A 16,718-nucleotide genomic window follows, 5' to 3' on the forward strand; every position below is an offset into this window, starting at 1 on the left:
GCTCCTTTGCAGCAGGGACCATCTGGCAATAAGGCGGAAGAACTAAAAAAGATGGAAGATAAAGCTAAATCTATGCAAACTGTGAAATATTTCTTACAAGTACAACCTCCATGATTTAGTAGGCACTGGCTTACTAAGAACTGGTCCTTTCCAGCTCCTTCCAGATGCTCTCAAGCCAAACCCAGACACTCCAAAAGCACCAGGTTTCAGTCCCAAGGGACTTTCAGTACTAAGCAATGGGGTGCTTCCACTTCCAAATCTGGAAATAAGACACCACCCTATGGTAAACAGTCTAAATGACTTTCCTTTAAAATTACCAAGCACTTACCTCTTAGCTGCCCCTTTGGGGGGAAAACTGGCTCTTCATGCAAAAAACTGGCAACATATAACCCAGGACAAATGGGTTTTAAATACAGATTTCATTTCCACACGTTGCCAACTCCAAGAGGGTGGCCAGACCTGCCCCCAAATCAGTGGGCAGAGGCTCAGAAATAAGTACTTTTCCTCCTAAACATGGGGGCTATTCAACTAGTACCAGAAGGGGAAAAGGGACAATGTTTCTATTCCAGACTTTTCCTGGTGCCCAGAAAAGACCAATCATGGTGTCCAATTCTGGACTTGTCTAAACACTTTCCTGGACATTCCAAAATTCAAGATGCTGACTCTTCAGTTACTTCCTATGCTAGGCAAGGATGCCTGGTTGGCAACTCTAGATTTAAGAGGCTTACCTGCATATCCCAATCAAGGAATCTTGCAGAAGATACCTACACTTCAAAGCAGGCTACTTGCATTATCAGTTCTCTGCATTGCCCTTTGACTTGTCTACTGCGCCCAGGGTATTCACAAAGTACCTGGCTCCAGTAATTGCATTTTGCAGGCAAAGAAATATTCAAATATATCCATACCTGGACGATTGTCTAATTCAGCAGAAAACCAGGCCATTCTTCTAAAACATCTGGCATTTGTAAAGGGGTTCTAACGTGTAGGGTACACCATAAACGAAAATAAATCACAACTGGTACCCTCTCAAAAAATTACATTCATGGGTGCAAGCTTGAATACAACTGCCCAGATGGCTTTCCTTAAGACAGAAAAGCAAATTCATTTGGTGACTTACTTCAAACAGGTGGCCACAAAAACCCTGCTGTCTGCAAGACAAATACTGCAAGCCTTGGGATTCATGGTCTCCTGCATTCTTCTAATTCCATATGCAAGACTGCATATGAGGAAACTACAGTGGTACTTAAAAAGTTTATGGAGTCAACATTGTCACAACCTGGAAACGATTGCTATCATACCTTGCCTGCACCTAGAGTTCCTATGGTGCAAAACAAGGGACTGCCATTTCTGCCACCCCTGCCACCCAAACCCTAACTACAGACTCATCAGACTATGCATGGGGGGCTCATCTGGCAGGGAAGTACATTCAGGGCAAATGGAGCCCAAATCAAATGCACCTTCATATCCATCAAAAAAATGCTAGCTGTACAGAATGCACTGACAGCCTTCAAGGACTACCTTCATCCAGGACAACTAATGGTAAAGACGGACAACACCACGATTATGTGGTAACATAAACAAGCGGGGGGGGGGTACACATTCCTACCCCCTCTGCAGACTAGCCATGGCATTGTAGAACACGGTCTTGAGCTAACAAGTGCAACTACAAGCTCAATTCCTGCCAGGAAAGCTGAATATTCTGGCAGACGAACTAAGCAGAAATCTCATGGACCCACATGAATGGAAACTGGAACCATGGATTTTCAACATGTTGACACACAAATGGAGGAGCCCACCATAGATCTTTTTGCCTCACCCCAGAATTACCAGTTGGACACATTTTGCACAAGAACTCCTCATAAAAAAGCCTGGAAAGTGGATGCTCTGTCCTTCAACTGGGAAAACCTGTCAGTCTATGCCTTTCCCCCTCTGACTCTGCTCTCCAAAGTTCTAAAAGTCAAACGGGACAAATCAAAAATGATTTTGATTGCTCCAGACTGGCCTCACCAACATTGGTACCCACTCATGCGCAGTGTGTCACAAATTTCTCCATGGCAGGTCTCAGCGGAGAACCAGATTCTGCACCCTCATCTTCAAACATTGAATCTTGCAGCTTGGCTAATCATTTAAATTCCCCCCTTAGCATCCCTCAGAAAACCTGTGATGGATGTCATTTTGGAGGTGAGAAGTCCTAGTACTAGAATATCTAATGCTGACAAATGGAAGATTCTGTGCCTGGAAATCTATCTCAAGGGATGAGCACAGCAGCGCCCAATTTACCTCAGATTTTGCATTACTTAACTGAGATGCTTCACAAGGGCCTGTCTTTTTCTTCCATAAAAATCCATACCTCAGCCACTTCTGCTCATTACAACATAGAACCCCCCCCCTTCTCTCATCCTCTGCTAAAGCAGCATCTCAGAGGGGCCAAAAACTTGAGACAACCCAAGAGAGCTCCAACCCTTGCCTGGGACCTTAACTTTGTATTGAAGAAACCCACTCTACCTCCTTTCGAGCCAGCTGCTACTGCAGACTTAAAATTTCTTTCCTGGAAAACAGCCATCCTTTTAGCAATCACTTCAGCTAGAAGGATATCTGAATTACAGGCCCTTATGGCAGTGGAGCCTTTCATCATCTTTCAGGCGGACGGGGTGTCACTCAGGACCAATCCATCCTTCATGCCCAAGGTGGTATCCAGTGTGGCTCTTAATCAGTCCATTCATTTGCCAACTTTCTTCCCCAATCCATAGGACAAGGGAAAGCGGATTCTGCATTCATTGGATGTACACAGAACTTAGATTCTACTTGGACAGGACTAAATCTCAAAGAAAATCTGAACTGCTGGTAGCATTTGCTACAGGGGCAGAGGGGAAGGCTATTTCAAAACAAACCATTTCTAAATGGATAAGCAGTTGTATTAATTTCTGCTATAAGCACCATGGAAAACCTATCCCCTAGGGGATCAGATCTCATTCCACCAGGGCTGCATCTACTTCTATAGCCTTTCTCAGAGGTGTTCCTACCAGGGATATTCTAGAAGCTGCTACCTGGAGTTCAGTTCATACTTTCACCAAGCATTACAACTTAACAATTTTCTCTAAATCCAGAGCTGGCTTTGCCACTGCTGTTTTGCAGGGCCTTATAGCTGGTCCTAATGCTGTATAAATCCATCCTCCCCAACCATAGCTTTGGGAATCTACCCAAATGTAATGACTGCAACAGTGAAACATGGAGAACATAGTACAGATGTCCTTCAAGAATGCAACTGCAGTCATAACATGTGGGTTGTCCTGCCTCAGGCAGCCCTCGGTCGGCCGGATTCCAAAGTCTGGGTCCGACGTCGGCTGATGTCGCATTTCTCTCCGACGTCAGAGCGGCTGGAGTACATAAGCATCAGCCGACGCCATCTTCTTCAGTCTTTCTTGCCGTGCGGTGCCCGAAGCAGAAGCAGTTCGCAAGTGCCGGTCGGTCAGCTCCTGTATTCTTCGATTCCGAAGTCGTCAAAAAAGCTAAGTACCCCGTTGGGGACCTTTTTTTGCCTCAGCCGATGTCAGAAATTACAGAAAAAGTTAACAATTGTCTTTCTTGTGGTAAACAAATACCTCATAAGGATTTCCACTCTTACTGTCTTCCTTGCCACGATGTCTCGGCCTGTGTAGCTGGTGCTCGCTTCAACAAGCGCGCACTCAGGCGCCGGGCGGAGTTCGCGGAAGATTTTTTCGGTGATAAATTTGCTTACACAATGCCGTCGGATCTTCCGACATCACAAACTCCCAAGAAATGAAAAGACCGGGACCGACATCCTCGGCCCCCGTTTGCCACCGACTCCACGCCAAAACCTATCACGGGTGCTCCGGTTCCCTCAGAGACGGTCTCTCCACCGCTCTGAACTGAAGACACCGCATTACCGACGACTCCGATTCCGGATATCACTCAGACGCCAGTTATTGATTTTCCTCCGGACCCCGAAACCGAGGAAATGCCCGAGACCATTGCTGTAGACAAGGTCACTCCTGCACGTGGAGCTGCCAGGCCTCCTATGGCCATGTCTATTAAGGCCTACACCAGGGCTAAGGCAGCCAGCAAAACAAAGCATCTTACTACTAAAAGCTTTCCTCAGCCTACTCCACAGACACAAATTATGTCTATGGCTGCTGATTTAATTTCTATGATTAGAGGTTCACAGGCCCATCCTGAGAGAGGATCCCAGCCTCCTTCTGATAAAAGGCCCCGGGTTGAACCCTCTGACCCTATTCCGTCAGATGAAGACTCTGAGGGCTCTGTCCATTCTGATAGCCAGGAAGAGCTCTTCCAGACCTATGAGGACTCGGATGCAGAGGATTCCATCCCCTCGGCCTCCCTGCCTGAGGATATTTCTTTTGGGGAAGTTCTGCATACCATGAGGGAACATTTCAAGTGGCAAGGCCAGGAATATTCTGATTCCAGAAAACGCCTTCGGACTTTCCTTAAGAAGCCCCAGCACAGGCCCTTAGCTATTCCTCCTGTACTTGATGTTTTGGATGATTTATATTCTGACTCTAGTGTTACCCCTGACTCTCTTCCTGCTGCTCCAGCCAAGCCATAATAGCTCCGGACTGGCCAAGACAACACTGGTACCCACTACTAAGGAGCATATGTCACACCAGGAGGTGGGCCCTTCCCCAATGGCCACTACTTTTGACTCAACACAACCTCAAAACAGTGCATCCAAACCTTCAGACACTGCAGCTAACAGCCTGGGAGATCCCATAAATAACCTCAACCTATCTCTCTCCAAGGAAGTTCAGCGGATACTAACAGAGGCTCGAAGACCATCCACCAGAAAGGTTTACTTAGCAAAATGGAAGAGGTTCAGCAATTGGAATACCAGCAAGGGGCATGATGCATCACTTGCTGAACATCCCACTCATCTTGGAATATTTGGCGGATATGCTAAAGAACGGCCTCTCATATTCTTCCATAAAGATACATGCATCAGCTATTTCAGCTAGATATAACACTGATCCTCCTGTCTTTTCACACCCTTTGCTAAGGTAATTCCTCAAGGGAATCAAGAACATCAAGCCACCAAGAAAGGCCCCAGTGCCAGCCTGGGACCTCAATTTTGTCCTAGAAAAGCTGACTCTACCTCCTTTTGAGCCAGCAGCTTCAGTTGACTTGCAATTTCTCTCATGGAAGACAGCTTTCCTGTTGGCAATTACCTCAGCAAGAAGGGTTTCGGAACTACAGGCCCTAATGGCAATACCACCGTTCATAATTTTTCAGAGACAGGGTTTCATTAAGGTGGTATCTAGGGTTTCTTTGAATCAAGCTATTCATTTGCCTACTTTCTTCCCCAATCCTGAGAATAAGGGGGAAAGACTGTTACATACCTTGGACAATCACAGACAACTTCGATACTACCTAGACAGAACCAAGGCCAGTAGGAAGTCTGAACAACTGTTTGTAGCTTACGCCCCTGCAGTCCAAGGAAAAGCAATTTCAAAACAGACAATTTCAAAATGGATTGGACATTGCATCAGATTTTGTTATTCCTTTCATGGAAAGACTGTTCCAGCCAATGTCAGACCACATTCCACAAGAGCTACAGCCACCTCTACAGCATTCTTAAGAGGGGTGCCTACTAAGGACATTCTAGAAGCTGCTACATGGAGCTCCGTGCATACATTTTCCAAACACTACAATCTCCCTCTATACTCCAGATCCAGAGCAGGCTTTGCTACGGCAGTCCTGCAGGGTTTGATTGCCACACCATCCTTTTCCTAGAGCATACCTCCTCCCCCAGCTAAGCTATGGTATTCTCCCCACATGTTATGACTGCAGTTGCATTCTTGAAGGACGTAGTACAGTTTTGTACCTACCATAAATGTAGATGTCCGATAGACATGCAACTGCAGTCGGATTTTCCCACCCTCCATACCCCTCTATGCCTAGGACCCTCACCTATCCCTGTTTCTCTTGGCTGGGGATATCTGTTATGGTGTATTTGTTTTATTGCTCATTTATTTCTCTGGAATCCTGTTTTTGACTTCCAATTTGATTACAGCCTTCCTTGGAGGGCACCTGGCATCTGGGGCAAGAAACACTGAAGAAGATGGTGTCGGCTGATGCTTATGTACTCCAGCCGCTCTGATGGAGAGAAATGCGACATCAGCCGATGTCGGACCCAGACTTTGGAATCCGGCCGACCGAGGGCTGCCTGAGGCAGGACAACCCACATGTTATGACTGCAGTTGCATGTCTATCGGACATCTACATTTATGGTAGGTACAAAACTGTACTTTGTGTACACTTACCATAAATGTAGATGTTCGAGTGTATTCACTGTTGCAGTCCTGGTTATCCTCCCTCCAGCCCCCTGTTTTTCTCTTACTATACCTCTACTTTTTTTTACAATGCTTAAAAGCCTTTTTGGTGTATTTGCTTTTGTTTGGAGGTATATTTTTGTTTTTTTATTACTTGTATATATATTTTGCTCCCCATTTGGGGAGCATCTGACATCTGGGGCAAGAAAAACTGATGTAATGGCATCGGCTGCATTTTTTATACCCCTGACATCAGGGAAGAAGGGACAGCAACTGACACAGGACCCAGGACTTTGTTAATCAGGCCGACTTAGGGCAACCTGCCAGTAGATTACCCAAATGTAATGACTGCAACAGTGAATACACTCGAACATCTGAATTTATGGTAAGTGTACACAACTGTACTTTACTGGATGCACCCTTACACCAAGAGCACCTTTTTGACAACAAAGCAGAAGTCGCCCTCAAAAGGATGGAGGAAAAAGATAAATCTATACAAACTGTTAAAAGATGCAAGTACAGCCACTTAGATTCAGTAGGCATTGGCCTTCAAAGAACTGGTCCTTTCCAGTCCCTTTCAGGCCTTCAGTCCAAACCCAGGAGCAGCAGACCACCAAGACTTCAGTCTCAGGCTGTGCACAGATCTAAGCAGTGGGGGCCCCCACTTCCAAAGCAGGGAGTAGTAAGCCACCCCTATGGAAAAATGGCACAATGACATCCTTAACTCTACCAAGCCTTGCTCAACTACTTTCTCCCTTAGGAGGAAGGCTTGACCTGCATGCAAAAAACTGGGAACTCCTTACCCAAGACAAATGGGTTTTAAACTCTTTCCCTAGGATACAGATTCCACTTCCACTCACTCCCAACCCCAAGTGGATGGCCAGACCGTCCCCCAAACCAGTGGGCGGAGGTCCCAAAAAAGTGCTCTCTCTCCTCGGTATCAGGGCTATTCAACCTCTTCCAGCAGAACAAAAGGGACAAGGTTTTTATTCGACTGTTCCTGGTTCCCAGAAAAGAAAACTCCTGGTGTCCTATTCTGGACCTTTCTATTCTCAACACCTTTCTGGAGATTCCAAAATTCAAAATGCTAACTTCAGCAGCTTCTTTCCTATGCTAGCTAAGGATGCCTGGATGGCAAATCTATACTTAAAAGGAGCTTACCTGCACATCCCAATAAGGGAATCCTGCAGAAAATTCCTAAGCTTCAGGGCAGGCTCTAGGCACCATAACTTCTCTGCACTGCCCTTTGTAAATACACTGGGCACAGTAAATAAGCCAAAGTGCCTAGCTCCTGCCATTGCATCTTGCAGGCAGAGAAATATTCAGATTTACCTATGTTTGGCTGATTGCCCGATTCGGGCAGAGAGTCATGACTTGCTATTACAGCACCTGCCATTTGTAGAGAGACTTCTAACTTCACTGGGGTACACCATCAACAAGAAGAAATCACACCCATTACCCTGCTAACAGATTGTATTCCTGGGAGCAAGCTTGAACATAGCTTCCCAGATGGCATTCCTCACTCCAGAGAAACAAGTTCATTTGACAACCTACTTCTAACTACTGGCCACAAATACCCAGCTATCTGCAAGGAAAATCCTGAAAGCCCTGGGGTTCATGGCTTCTTGCATTCTGTTAATTCCATAAACAAGACTGCAGATGGTATCTAAAAAGTCTATGGTGTCAATATTCTCAGGACCTGGAAACAATGAATGTTAAGTTGCCCAATCTCTCCTTCGTTCTTGCTGGATGGGTTCAGAGCCTTTGCTCTTTCTATAGCCACTTTCTATAGCTCAAGAGCTCTTTACTGGCTCGAGGCTACCCCTTATCCCAGAATGCCCAGCATCAGCTACCCAGATCTCGTTTGCCAATTTAGCTGAGAGGTTGCGTCAATACTGGCTCAAGCTTAGTATAACTTTTTTCTCTTTTTAAAGTCAAATAATTTACTTGAAAAATTGATGCATTTTTTTCTGTTATAGTAGTTTGTAAGTTTATTTAGTCGTATCGTAAACCCTTATCTCGTCCTTTTTTGTGTGTTTTGTGCTGTGTTGGCCGTTACCTCTTAGTTGCTAGGCTTTCTGTTCCCTGAACTCATTTAACTTAGTTTTCTCGCCCCCCCCCCCCCCCCTTTAAGGACAGCCATTTAAGTTAGATGCTCTCCTTTAAGGTCTTAATATACTTTTTCATTATTGTAGTGTCATTTTGTGGTACTTAAAAATGTGCAAGGAAGCTAAAACCTCAGGGTTTATAAAGTGCGACTCATGCTGTCAGAAGATTTCTGACAGATGGGCACACTAGTTGTGTGTACTGCTTGGGGACTCTACACCTGCAGGACTCTTGTTTTGTCATGCCTTTAGTCCAAGGGTCCTGCAGGAGCAAAAAACAAGCTAATCCTCCATGGATTATTGAAACAGGATTCTCCGGCTAAAGCATCTCAGCCAGTGAAATCTTTGAAGTCAGTCAAGCCTTCGGCTCCATGCTCAGAACCGACCTGTGAGCTTGACAAACCAAGTGTGTTAGTGCCCTCTAGCACAGACAAGACTACACCTCCTTTGGCTCCAACTGGTACCTTGGAGCCACAAACGAGCTAGGTCTCCTTCATTGGAGCTGATTCGCTCAGTGCCCACAATCACCCTTACTTTAGAGCAAAGCCAGTCATTCCTCATTTTCCCACTCCTCTCAGTCCTCTGTTGTCGGATCAGGACATGGAGAGAGTGGTCAGTAGGTTGCTGAAGTCACAGGCCCTTGCAAAAATGCTTTTGAGCCCTCCTCAACAGGCCTCTGCTCCATCTGCTTCGATTCCTCTGACTATGCTTAATTTGGAGCTGGAGAGTCCATGGACGTTCTGATAGTGATTCCTTGGGCTACGATGTTGGCTCAGATTACCTTGGTTCTTCCATTGAGGTATCTGGGTGCCGAAGCTGTCTCGGCTCTGAGGGGGGGAAGTGGCATCAGACCCTTGTCCGACCCCGCTCTCCCTCTCTGAGCATCAGCTCAGTTGAGCTCTGCTCCCACATCAGCCTTGGAGCCATCGCCCTCAGCGCAGAGTGGGATTACTGTCTTTTCAGAGCTGGAGCCCTCTCTGTGTTGAGACCGTGACTCTTTCGAGGTCATGTGGAGAGTGCTATCCCCACAAATGGCCCCGCTATCGGTCCCATCGGCTCTGTCCCCCTCGGTGCCTGTGCCAGACTCTGCTCCTCCAGCCCCAAAGCATAGGGAACCTATGCCCTAGGACACCCCATTGGGTGAACCCTCTTCTGAAACCTCCCCAGAGCATTCTAAGCAGGCTTTCCGGAAGAAAAAATGCAAGAGGAAGCACCAAGACTCCCCTGAGTCTGTCACCTCAGATACAGACCTGGATGAATTGCATGGGTCCCCAAGGTCCCCCTCTGAAGATGTATCCTTTTTGGACATCCTCGAGATTCTTAGGCAGAGGCATAAGTAGACTTCCCTAGCCCCCCTCCAAGGACGAGTCTGTATACCTGGATGCATTTGGTTCCCGACCTCCTCACCTCCTAGGTGTCCTCTGCCTTTTGATCCACTCTTGTCAGTAGTGTCTCGAAAGGCTTGGTCAGCTCCAGATTCCATGGAACCTGTCCCCAGGAGACTTAATAAATTTATCACAGCTCCCCAAGACAAACAGTTCCTGACTAAAGGTGTCCCAGTTGATGCAATTGTGGTAGCAGCAGCCACAGAGAGTTAGCTGAAGCCTCATCTGTCCATCCACCGAATAAAGACTCTCATACGATGGACCGATATGGGAAGCGAATGTTTTCATCAGCATCCTCCTCCCTTAGGTCCATGAACTATCTTTCCCACTTTACTAGGCTTCAGAGAGATCTCCTAAAAGAGCTTGGAGATGTCCTACAAGATCCCACAGCTGAGGGAGCTTTCAGCCAAGGTAGCTACCCAGCTGGTGACTTTAAATTCAGTAGTCAACTCCTCCATAAGGTTTATTTCATATGCAGCCAATGGACCGAGCAGAGCTGCAGGAACAGGAGTGGCTCTTAGGAGATATTCTCGGCTGTGGCTCTGTCAGTTTGCAGAACCTTTCAGAGCGTACCTCACCAATGCCCCCTTTGGCTCCTCTCTTTGGGCCTCAGGTGAAAGACAGTCTTACCAGGTGCCAGCAGGAAGTCAAGACTCTCTCTGATGTGGGAGTCCGTTTTTTCCACTCCTACCAGACCATATCCAAAGGGTCAGAAGGGTGGAAAGATGTGGTTTTGAAAATCCCAGGGACCCTTGCCTGACGCACGTAGTGATTTTACCCTCAGGGGGAACAATAAAAATGGCAGACACCACCATCATGGCAGAGGGGGTCCGCAAAATCAGGGTGACAGATACGCTCTCTTCCAAACCCTATCAACATCCCTGAAGGGAAGCCCAACTGCTCAACTCTGGAGGCAGTCCGGAGAAGGCTTTCATTGTACCCAATCGCCTGACAAAACATTACAAAAAATAAATGGGTACTATCCGTTCTGTCCGGAGGTTACAAGATTCCCTTCCATCAAACCCTCTCTTGTTTCAAAAAAATCCATCCCAGATGTTCCACCCAATCTAAGGGATCAGGCAATCAAAGAAGTTTCAAGGCTGCTAAAAAAAAAAAAAGAGCCATCCAGGAAGTCTCTGCAGACCAAGTAGGATCTGGAACTTGCTCGAGATTCTTTTTGCTGCCAAAAAAGAGAGGGACTGGAGACCAATTCTGGATCTCAGCAGATTAAACAAATCTGTACAAAAAGAAAAGTTCTGGATGGTAATACTGCAGTCCATTCTCCCCTTTCTGGGTCAGGACAATTGAGTGTGCTCCATAGATCTTCAGGATGTGTACTACCATATGAAAATGGACAGACGGTCCAGGAGATTTCTATGCTTCCGGCTAGGGGCCAGTCATTACCAATTCAGAGCTCTGCCCTGTGGTCTCACCACAGCCCCCAGGGTGTTCACCAAATGCATGGCAGTAGTTACGGCTCACCTGAGACGTCTAGTATTCCAGGTGTTTCCTTATCTGGACAACTGGCTCCTCACTGCTACCACCAGGCAACAACTTAGAGGCACAAGATTGCACCATCACATCCAGTGCTCAACTAGGCATCACAGTAAACTTTGAAAAATCTGCCTTTTTGCCCTGTCAGTCTATTACATACATAAGAGCAGATAACACAAGACAAATGGTTGTAAAATTGCCTCAGGAAAGAGTTTTCATTATTCGACAATAGGTGTCACTTCTGCTGAAGAGCAAAGGAATTCAAGTCAAATATGATGATCATCGTGTTTCACTGTTTCAGTCATTACACTTGGGTTATCCTGCTGGCAGGCAACCCGCAGTCGGCCCGAGTTCCAAAGTCTTGGTCCGGCGTCAGTTGCTGTCGCCTCTTCCCTGACGTCAGTGCGCCAGGGGTATAAAAGTTGCAACCGACGCCATTTTCTCCAGTCTTTCTTGCCGCGAGTTGCCCGAAGCAAAAGCAGTTCGGAAGTGCCAGTCGGCCGACTACTGAGACTTTCAAAATTGAATTTCAGAACCGAAGTCTTCAATAAAGCTAAGTACCCCATCGGATAAACTTTTTCTTGCTCCAGACCGATATCAGTAAAATTTAATTGTATTTCTTGTGGGAAGCAAATACCTCATAAGGACTTTCACTCTTACTGCATTCCTTGCCTAGGCCCTGATCACTGTTACTAGTTGTCGGTTTTGTGCTAGATTCAATAAACGCACTATTAAACGTATGTTTGATTTTGCTTTACATTATTTTGGATGAAGATTTAATTATATAATGCCGTTGGAACAACCGACGACCGGAATATGTAAAAAATGCAAAGACAAAAAGGCATCTGAGGTCCAAAACCGACGACGAAGCCTCTTCTAGGCCAGTCGCCGGTTCTCAGTGAGGTGCTTTCGCAGCCCCTGACACCCGCTACCTCAGAGCCACAGGCCATAACCGACAGCCACATGGAGGCCCCGAGGCCTGTGGAAACTCAAGGTATTGGGCCTAAGGAAACTATACCTCAGATGGGTCCGGAGCCGCTGAGCAGGCACCGGCTTCTGAGGGTGTCTTCAGACCTTCACAGCTTACAATTAAGGCTACTACAGCAGCAAAGGCAAAGTCAAAAACACCATTAAAGACAAGGAAACAAGTGCAGCATTCTCCAGAACAATCATCCATGCCAAAGAAACAGATGCTTAAAATGGCCGAAGATCTTATTACTTTAATCAGGGGCTCCCATTCCCCTCCTGACAAAAGGCCTAGGCAAGACACTGATTATGATTCCTCTGATCAGGTTTCCATTTCCTCTGATTCTTCTGATCAGGGCTATTCTCTCCCTCCCTATGAGGACTGTGATGCTGAAGAGTCCATTCCTTCAGCCTCACCACCTGAGCAGGGGCGGCTCGTGGCATAGGGCTGCCGGACTGCAGCCCCCTCAAAAAGAAAGAAAGAAAAAGAAATGAAAAATAAAAAAAAATATTTTTTTAAAATTCGCGGACTTCGCGCATGCGCATAGACCGAGTCCCGGCTTATCGGTCTATGCACATGCTCAAGGCAGCCGCCGTCCCATAGGGGACACAGAGCGTCTGTGCACTTTTACAGTGCACAGACCCGCCAGGATTATGGGACGCGTCCGGACTGCAAGAGGAGCAGCAGGGACTCGGGACAGTGCCTTAGGGATCTCGTCGGCGTCGGGAAGGAGCATGTGGATCTCGCGGGTCTTCAGTATTGCGCGGGAAGGATGTATGTACGTTAACTCTGGATGTATTCAGGTAAGGTGCCTTTCAATTTACAATGTTTATTTTTCTTTTTATTTGTGTGTATGGTGCTTGTGCTTTACTGGAGTTTAGTTTGTGTATGGTGCTTGTGCTTTACTGGAGTGTGTGTGTGTGTGTGTGTGTGTGTGTGTGTGTGTGTGTGTGTGTGTGTGTGTGTGTGTGTGTGTGTGTGTGTGAAAATGCCCCAGGTGCTTATGGTGGTGTGGTAGGGAATGCCTCAGGCTTGAACCCTGTACCCTGTATGCAGGTGTTAAAGACTTGAGTTCCCTACCCACCACCATTTGTAAAAAATTTCAGATTTTTACCTCATATTTGATCTGATCTGTTCCTCATAATATCTGTGGTTTGTAAATGTTGCAATGCTTGATATTTGATGGTGTAGTAGTAGCATTGTTGCCTCACAGCTGCAGGTTCTTGGGTTTGATTCTTGGCTGGGGTTCCTTCTTTGTGGGGTCTGTATCTTCTCCCTGTGTTTGTGTGGGTTTGCTTTTGTGCCCTCCCATGTTACAAAGACATGTCTGCATTATTTCTTCCTGGGCCTCCGCTGAAAATTTGTTTATTTGTTCCAAGTCAGACTGTCCTGATTAAAAATGTTAAATAAAATTGATAGGCATTTGAATTTCAGACTTAAGGGTTTCTGAATGTTTAATTCCCTGCGTATTTGATGGTGCAGTGGTAGTATTGTTGCCTCACAGCTATAGGTTTTCTGGTTTGATTCTTGGTTGGGGTGGCTTCTGTGTGGAGTCTGCATCTCCTGCCTGTGTTTGTGTGGATTTGCTCTGGTGCCCTGCCATTTTACAAAGATGTGTCTGCAGTTTTAATCCCTGCGTCTCTGCTGAAAATTGTCTTTGTTCTGTCCGCAGTAAATTTGACAGGCATTTGAATTTCAGACTTCAGGTTTCTGAATGTTTAATTCCTTGCAGATTTGATGGTGCAGTGGTAGTATTGTTGCCTCACAGCTATAGGTTTTCTGGTTTGATTCTTGGTTGGGGTGGCTTCTGTGTGGAGTCTGCATCTCCTGCCTGTGTTTGTGTGGATTTGCTCTGGTGCCCTGCCATTTTACAAAGATGTGTCTGCAGTTTTAATCCCTGCGTCTCTGCTGAAAATTGTTTTTGTTCTGTCCGCAGTAAATTTGACAGGCATTTGAATTTCAGACTTCAGGTTTCTGAATGTTTAATTCCTTGTATAATTGATGGTGCAGTGATAGTATTGTTACCTCACAACTATAGGTTTTCTGGTTTGATTCTTGGTTGGGGTGGCTACTGTCTGCATCTCCTCCCTGTATTTGTGTGGATTTGCTCTGGTGCCCTGCCATTTTGCAAAGACGTGTCTGCAGTATTAATCCCTGCATCTCTGCTGAAAATTGTTTTGTTCTGTCCGCAGTAAAATTGACAGGCATTTGAATTTCAGACTTCAGGTTTCTGAATGTTTGATTCCTTGCAGATTTGATGGTGCAGTGGTAGTATTGTTGCCTCACAGCTATAGGTTTTCTGGTTTGATTCTTGGTTGGGGTGGCTTCTGTGTGAGTCTGCATCTCCTCCATGTGTTTGTGTGGATTTGCTCTGGTGCCCTGCCATTTTACAAAGACGTGTCTGCAGTTTTAATCCCTGCTGAAAATTGGTTTTGTTCTGTCCGCAGTAAAATTGACAGGCATTTGAATTTCAGACTTCAGGTTTCTGAATGTTTAATTCCTTGCATAATTGATGGTGCGGTGGTAGTATTGTTGCCTCACAGCTATAGGTTTTCTGGTTTGATTCTTGGTTGGGGTGGCTTCTGTTTGGAGTCTGCATCTCCTGCCTGTGTTTGTGTGGATTTGCTCTGATGCCCTGCCATTTTACAAAGACGTGTCTGCAGTATTAATCCCTGTGTCTCTGCTGAAAATTGTTTTGTTCTGTCCGCAGTAGAATTGACCGGCATTTGAATTTCAAACTTCATGTTCTTCAGAATACATAGTAGCACAACCTTTTTTCTAGCAATTTTCTAAGTTTATAAGATGAATATTTTAAATTTGTCCCTATTTTTGGGACTGTATTCCCCCATTATTGGCTTCGTCCAGGTTTTTGTGCTAAGGTTGACAGCTATGGCAAGAACTGAATTCACTGAATATGGACTGTAGAATTGTGCATATTTACTGATAAAGGTGCACTGTAGAATTGTGCATATTTACTGATAATGGTGGACTGTAGAATTGTGCATATTTACTAATAATGGTGGACTGTGGAATTGTGCATATTTACTAATAATGGTGGACTGTAGAATTGTGTATATTTACTAATAATGGTGGACTGTGGAAGTCTGAGTAGACTTTTTATGATAAATGTTCTCAACTGGGCAGTTTTGCCATTATGGGTGCATATGTTTTGTTTCATTGCTTACTGGAAAAATGTTCAAAACAAATTTAAAACACCCTCTAACAAGTGTACTGTATTGTACAAGGAATATAATTTTTAGTACAATGAGGAAGGTGTATCAAAGAGCACATGTATGTTTCATATGCAAGGGGCCTATGATTCAAAACAGCCCAAAATTAATCTTTATCTGCCACTGGCAAAATGTATTTTCTTTGAATGTGGGTTTCAATGCTGTTTCAATGAATGTGAGTTTCAAGGGCAGAGAAGTTTTAATGCTAAGTTTTCATTGTGAGACTGCATTGCTTTGTTTAACAGATTACTTAATGTTTGTGCTGTAAAATACAAAATAAAACTTTCAAATGAAGTCCAATCATTGAAGTAAAGCAGTATGCACATTAGTGTTTATGGTAAATGGAGTGAAATAGCCAAGTAATGGTTAATTGGAATGGCTGCAGAGGCTCCAGTTCAACCATTATTTTGTCAGGGGGGGAAGGGCAGCAAACTCAGACAGGCCCAGCTGAACTATACCTCCCAACTGTCCAGATTTTCAAAGAATGAATAGATTTTTGCTTCTTATTTTTGGTTTGTTGTTCATAAAATTTGTAGTTTTAATTCCTAAATGATTTGCCAGAAGTCACTAAATAATAAGTTTCAGACTTCATAACCTTCATAAAAATGCATGTTAAAGTAAGAGCCATTCTATCAACTGTCTCAATTTATACAAGAGCAATTTTTAGTACTGTTTATATGTGCCCCCAATATATTTGGCCTTGTTCAGATTTACTGCATTAACAGGTTGAGAGGTACATGCAAATAAATTGCTTTATAGAATTAGGCATAGCCAACCTCTCAACTGTCCCCAATTTTGGCTCAAAATGTTGCTCTTCCCCCTAATAATCCCTCCGTAAAATAGCAATTTTGGAAGAAAACATGGAGGGTTTACAATTAAGAAATAACTGTAATAATCAAAGTTATAGATTACTTGAAATGCATGTAGATTCTTTTATTTTGTCAGCTGCTCAAGGTAGCAGTACTAATATTAAAGTGTCCCTTCTTTGACAGGTAGAAGCTGTATTGTGTGTCTATTTTATATTTTTGCATCACATTTTTGGTCCATTTTTCATAAAATTGTGTTTTTGGCAAATTAGTGACAAATCACTAAAGACTGAAGTTAGAAAATGACAGACATTTGAGTTTCAGATTTTATACCCTTCAGAAAATTCATACTAATGCAAGACCTATTCTATTATCTTTCTAAGTTTATTAGAGCAATATTTAAAAATTGTCCTTCTTGTTGTGCCT

Source organism: Protopterus annectens, chromosome 2.part2, assembly GCF_019279795.1.
Source record: "Protopterus annectens isolate FY-2018-M chromosome 2.part2, PAN1.0, whole genome shotgun sequence".
Lineage (NCBI taxonomy): Eukaryota > Metazoa > Chordata > Ceratodontiformes > Protopteridae > Protopterus > Protopterus annectens.